At 43.8% G+C, this 6,000-nt stretch overlaps 1 long non-coding RNA gene across 1 annotated transcript in view; it reads left to right on the forward strand.

The window, feature by feature from the left end:
- LOC114891634 overlaps positions 1-637 on the forward strand; it is a 55,141-nt gene extending 54,504 nt beyond the window's left edge. Inside the window, exon 4 of the long non-coding RNA XR_003792548.1 lies at positions 493-637. This is a non-coding gene — a long non-coding RNA (uncharacterized LOC114891634). The remainder of the gene's footprint in view (positions 1-492) is intronic.
- Positions 638-6,000: the final 5,363 nt, after the last annotated feature.

Here is a 6,000-nt window from a genome sequence, read left to right on the forward strand (position 1 = left end):
GTGATCATCATTGAGTCTGTGGTGCTTCTGTGTCTTTAGCTCTGTTCTGTTCATTGAGCACCTGCTGGGGACTGGGGACATGGACACAGATACGCCCCTTGCTCTCGAGGAACTCACAGTCATCCAGTGGGGGAGCAGGACCGTGAATGGACACTGAAAGAGCCGCGTGATGGAGTTCTATTACAGAGGGGAGCACAGTGGGGTGGGCTGGCCTGCAGGCACCTCACTCAGGTTGGGAGGTGGAGAGGTAGGTGGGGTTTGGAGAATGCTTCCTGAAATGAGGAAGGAAACAAAGAATGTGCAGAGCAGAGGGAAAGTGAGAGAGAAGGCACAGGGCTGACCAGCTGGGTATGGGCAGGGCAGCATGCTTCTCGACTCCCTTGGAGAACGTAGGCAAGTCTGGGTTCCCTTCCTGCCCTTGCTGGGAAAGTCCTGTGCAGCACTGCAGGGAAGAACTTGGGCCAACTCTCCTCTGTCATCGCTTTTTCAAAGGGTGCAGATTTGAAGTGTATGCCCAGCCACCAGTGAAGACCTGCGGCTCAACAGAGAAAAATGGAAGCTTTGGTCCCCAGTCGCTCCGGCGAAGAAGCAAAGATCACCGCAGTCTGATTTTTACAGACTCCGTACCACTGTTGCAGCCTGTGATTCTGAGGTGCAAAATTGGCCAGCCCAGAGAGGTAATTTTCGGGGTGAGTTTGTTTATTTTAAACCCCACACTGGCAGTTGGGTCAGATTTTTATGTGATGATTTTGTGTTCTGCATATAAGGAAGCACTGCTCGTTGGCTACTATGAATGTGTCCAAAACATCTCTCTCCAGAATAAACTCGTACTTTGCTGATGAAATGAAACATACTGGGGCCACACTCAGAATAGAACGTGCTTGGTGTGGCGATCCCTGGTGAGCCGCTAACCAGAACCCAAGAACTTGGAGCTCCTTACCGAATGCAGGAGCCTTCAGAACATGGAGCCGAAAGGCTGTGCTGAGTGGCAGGCTGTGAACATTTGGGGGGTATGCAAAGGCTCCCTGGAGTATTTAAAGGATGCCCGCACTCTCATGCAGCATTTGATAAGTGGTGGTGGAGGACCAGTTTTGGCACAGGAGGGGAGGAAAAACAGTCATAATTCAGACCTTTTACCCAGGGCAGTTTAGGTTGTATCTAAGTGGAAAATGGAAGTTGTTTGGAAATCTGCTCAGGACACACAGGCAGGTGGGAAACCTGACCATCACTAGTGAACTGAAGGACACTGTCTGTGTGGCCTCAGTAACCTTTTTGTGCAAAACTCGGAGGTTTAGGCTGTCAGGGAAGCTTTCAGGTCACTTTCAGATTTGAAGTCCAGTTAAAGGAAAGGTAAGTAGGAATTCGCCGAGGTTGTTTTGCTCAGTGTATTGGGCCAGGTTCTTCAGCTGCAAGCAACGGAAACTCTCTGGGAATTTATCGGCAGGACATCGGGCACACTGAGGATCAAAAGAAAAGCTGAGTGCCTGAGTCCTGCAAAGCAGGGGACCCAGGACAATTCTGGGGACCTGGGTAGCAGGACTTAAATGCTGTCTCTGGGGCTTTACCAACCATCAGAGTCTAACCTTTGTTGGCCTTGTATTGCTTTACTCTAGCTTCGAAATTTCTGGGTGAACTGGATCTGATCGACCCTATCATGGGTCCAGTACCCACTCCTTGGGCAGGGGAGCACAGGGAGCCTGAATTAACTGGCCCCCCAAGACTATGCAATGGGGAGTGGGTAGGGAGAAAAGAAGAACAACTCCCCCCCAAAAAGTGTGTTGTTACCCAAAAAGGGGGGCATAGATGCTGGATGGGCTAGCATAACAGATTTCTCTTACTCAGAGATAATGAATAAAAAGGTGACAATTTGGACTGTCACACGGCCTATTTTTTGAGGTCATAGTGAGCATGAGTATGACATTTGGTCTTCTTAGCCTGATCCTATGGAACATTTGCTTAAATATTCCAGTCGGCTGGTGTAGGGACAAGCATTTCTACCTGTGGTCCATGACTTGGCCGTAGTGCAAGATCCTTGCTATTTCAGCCATTTGTCTTATCCACTCTTGGTTAGGCTGGAATGAACAGGATTAAGTGAAGCTGAAAGGACTGGAATGATGATATTGCGGTCTATCTTTTCCGTTTGGGAGTCATGACCATGATTTTTTTTTTTTTCTTGGTCAGGGTTCTTTGCACATGTTCCCTGGACCAGCAGGGCAAAGGAACAGGAGGAATATGAGGGGAATTGACAGTGACCTTTAAAAATGGCTTGGTTAACTCATGGCTTAGTTAATTCCCTTGCCCTCTTGGGTCAGGTAGGCAAGTTACATTGTTAAATTTCCACTAAGTACTGTTCTTACCAGGCACTGACAGTGGAGAAACAGCTCTAAGCAGCATTTTCCAAAGCATGTTTTATGGGATATAGACCTTGAGATCCTTAAAAAAAAAAAAAAAAAAAAAAAAGGGAGTCTCAAATAAGCCTGGAATATGATGCAAATTACACGGTTGGATATTCATGATGCACATTAGTATATTAAAGGAGCTGATAAGTCCTGCAGTGAATAAGCCTGTTTAGTTTTGTCTAATTTGGCATTTCTAAACATTTTTGACCACAGAACATTTAAAAATAATACCTGTTACTAAATAACACCTCTGGCTTTGAGGAATGCTGACACTGCTCTTTCACCTCTGTTGCTCTGGAACACGTGGGTGGGGTCATTGGTCACGTCTTCATCTTCTTGGCACTTACAGATTTCTACATGGTGACTTCAGAGGCCGTGTTTCCTTATATTTGATCATTGTAAAGTAAACCTGAGGCCTCACAGCCTACTTCCATGTTGCTCCAGATTTGCTGTGCCAAGGTTCTTTTACCCTGCCACCAGTGTTTGTCAGGTGCCAATTACAGAGTGTTCTGTGAGGGCACATTTGGGAGCAGAGAACGAATAAGGGATGGACCCCTCCTTAAAGAGCCACTGGGCTCACAGAGGAAGAGTGAAGAGCAAACAAATCACTAAAAACGGTAGAATGAATAACAATAAACAGATGCTCTGTGCCAGCCCCGGGATGGGCTTGGCATTCTGTGTGCATCTGCTAAGGACACGTAACTTATGTACATCATACCTAAAGCTCAGCCACTCTGCTCTAGAAGCATTCTCTTCCCTTTGTACAGGTAAGGGAACTGAGGTTCCTGGAGGACTGTCTCTTGCCTAAGATTTCACCGTCGGTGAAAGATGGGAAAGATGGAGGCAGGTTTGAGTCTGAAGCCCAGGGTCTTTCCAAACACTCCATGCCGCTGCCATTTCCTGACCAGATTTCCTAAACCCCAAAGCTGGAAAGTTTCTGAGACTGTCATATGTGAGAGTGGGCTCAAATATTTAAATGAGTACTGTCCCAGAACACCTGAGCTGTGATCCTTGTCAGCAGTGGGAACTGACAGCAAGGCAACTTTAGCCTTTAAAAAAAAAAGTTATTTCTAATTGCATGAGCAATTCATAAATAAACTCTTCTAAAAAATAAAAATATCGCAGGCGAGCTATTCTATAACAGCTACCCTGGTCTCCTAGTCTCTTCCCCAAAGGTAAGCCACGTGATCAGTTTGGTAGGTATTCCTCCAGACCTTATGTACAAATGGATATAATATGGGAACCATCACACTAAGTGAATTATCTTGCAGATTTTCTTTTTTCATTCAACAGTATATTTGAAGCTCTTTCTATGTTAGTATGTATACCTACATCATTCTTTTCTTCAACTTTTTATGCTGAAGCAACAACTTCTTTTGAAACACAAAAGTTGCAAGAAGAAGAATAGTTCAAAGAACCTTCAAATATCCTTTCTCCAGATTTCACGTTTGTTATATATGTGTGTATATATATGTATGTATATAGTTATACATATGTAAGTATAGAGTATGTATGTATATAGTGTATATGTATGTATATGTATGTAACTATATGTATGTATATAGTTATGTAAGTATAACTATATAGACACACATTATATATATAATTTAATGTTATTATATAGATAAAGTATAATTTTCTTCTCTGAATCATTTGAAAGTAAGTAGTGTACCTCATGTCCCTGCTCCCCTAAATACTTCACTGCATAAAAGTAAAGATATTCTTTTAAATAGGCATAGCAATTATCAACTCCTCTAAATATAAATTTGACGTGCTACTTTGACCTAGTCTACCATCTTTATGCCATTTTTGTCAATTAATTGAATAATGTCCTTTGTAGGATTTTCCCCTCCAATCTAGGATCCAGTCTAGGATCAGAGATTGCCTTTAGTTGTCATGTCTTTTTTGGAACGATTTTTACAGTCTTTCTTTGTACTTTATGATATTGACACTTTTGAAGAATACGGTCGCTTTTTATGAAATGAGCTGTTTCTTATTTGGGGTTTCCTGATGTTCTCTCATGATTAGATTGATGATTCGATTCAAGTTAGGCATTTTCAGCCAGAATATTATATAGTTGATGGGTCCTTCTCAGGGGACCACATCTGCACACTCACAGTGTTCATCTGCCCCTCGCTGGTGATGCTAATTTTGATCACCCGGGCAAGGTGTGGTCTGAGTTGTCTGCTGTAAAGCTACTATTTTTTCCCCCCTTTTTTTCCCCTGATAGTTCCCCGCAACTATCATGCGGTCTATTGGAAGGCACTTAAGACCGTGCAAATAGCCTTCTCCTTGTCAATATTCCCCCCCAGGTTTAGCATCACTTGATGATTTTTTTTTTAACTTTTTAAAATTAATTAATTATTTATTGATTTAGTTGCGCTGGGTCTTGGTTGTGGCAGGCAGGCTGCTCAGCTATGGCTCACGGGCTCCTTAGTTGTGACATTCGACCTCTTAGCTGTGGCACGCATGTGGGATCTAGTTCCCCGACCAGGGATCGAACCCGGGCCCCCTGTATTGGGAGCGTGGAGTCCAGTGCACTGTGCCACCAGGGAAGTCCCACACTTCATGATTCTTGCCTGAACCAATCTCTGTTGAGATGGCTGCAAAATGATGATTTGCTAGCTGTAACAACCCCTCCATGTATACCAGTAGGCTTGGCCTTCTCTTGTAAGCTAGGGCCTTCCCTTCTCCCTATGCATTTGTTTATCTATCTGTTTATTATTGACTCAAAGATTTGGCCAGATTTGGCCAGTAGAAGCCCCTTCCTGGTTCTTTGTGACACGTACCCATCTTTTTTTTGGTATTTCATTACTTTCTGGCATTACAAAAATGTTCCAGGCTCATCTTGTACCTACCCTGCCTCAGTCCTGGAACCATCCATTTCTCCAAGGACCTCTGGTTTCTTTTAGTAGGGGATGGTATCATAGACTGAGATCTCTACTGGATCTCCTTGCTTCTCTCTACTACGTTCTTTTTGACTGCTGCCCGCTATTTCTTAGAACGGCCGCACCATAGTTTATTCCTTGCTCTGTTGATGGACGTTTAGATTGCTTCCAGTTTGTTCCTATATCTCTCAGTTAACATTCTTGTGCACACTCTTTGTGCATTTGTGCAAGGAGTCTCTCTCCAAGGGTGGGTGATGAGAAGCAGAATTGCTTGTTCTAAGGTGTGCATGTTTAAGATGTTACTAGATATTTCCAATTTCTTCTCTACAGAGGCTCCACCAATTTAGAGCCCAACAAAGAGGATATGAGAATCTTTCTTTTTCCACACCCTTTCTGATGCTTGGTATTATCAAACATTTTGTTTCGATATAATCTGAGGGGTGAAAAGTGTTGTCTTACTGTCTTCATGTTCATTTTCCTAATTGCGAGGACGAACAGCTTTTCATGTGTTTATTCGCCGATTGGCTACCTGTCATTTCACTGGAGGAAGCAGAGAAAGCTTTGAGGGCTATAACAGTTGAGCCAGACCTCACTGGATGAGAAGGCTTTCAGGAGGTAGGCAAGACAGGGAGGCTGTTTCAGACATAGGAAACAACAGAGCCAACCACAGAGCAGTTAGGGCCAAGTGGTCGTAGACTTTGGATACCCCACTT

The sequence above is a fragment of the Monodon monoceros genome, unplaced genomic scaffold (genome assembly GCF_005190385.1).
Source record: "Monodon monoceros isolate NGI ecotype Baffin Bay Population unplaced genomic scaffold, NGI_Narwhal_1 Super_Scaffold_12, whole genome shotgun sequence".
NCBI classification, from domain to species: domain Eukaryota; kingdom Metazoa; phylum Chordata; class Mammalia; order Artiodactyla; family Monodontidae; genus Monodon; species Monodon monoceros.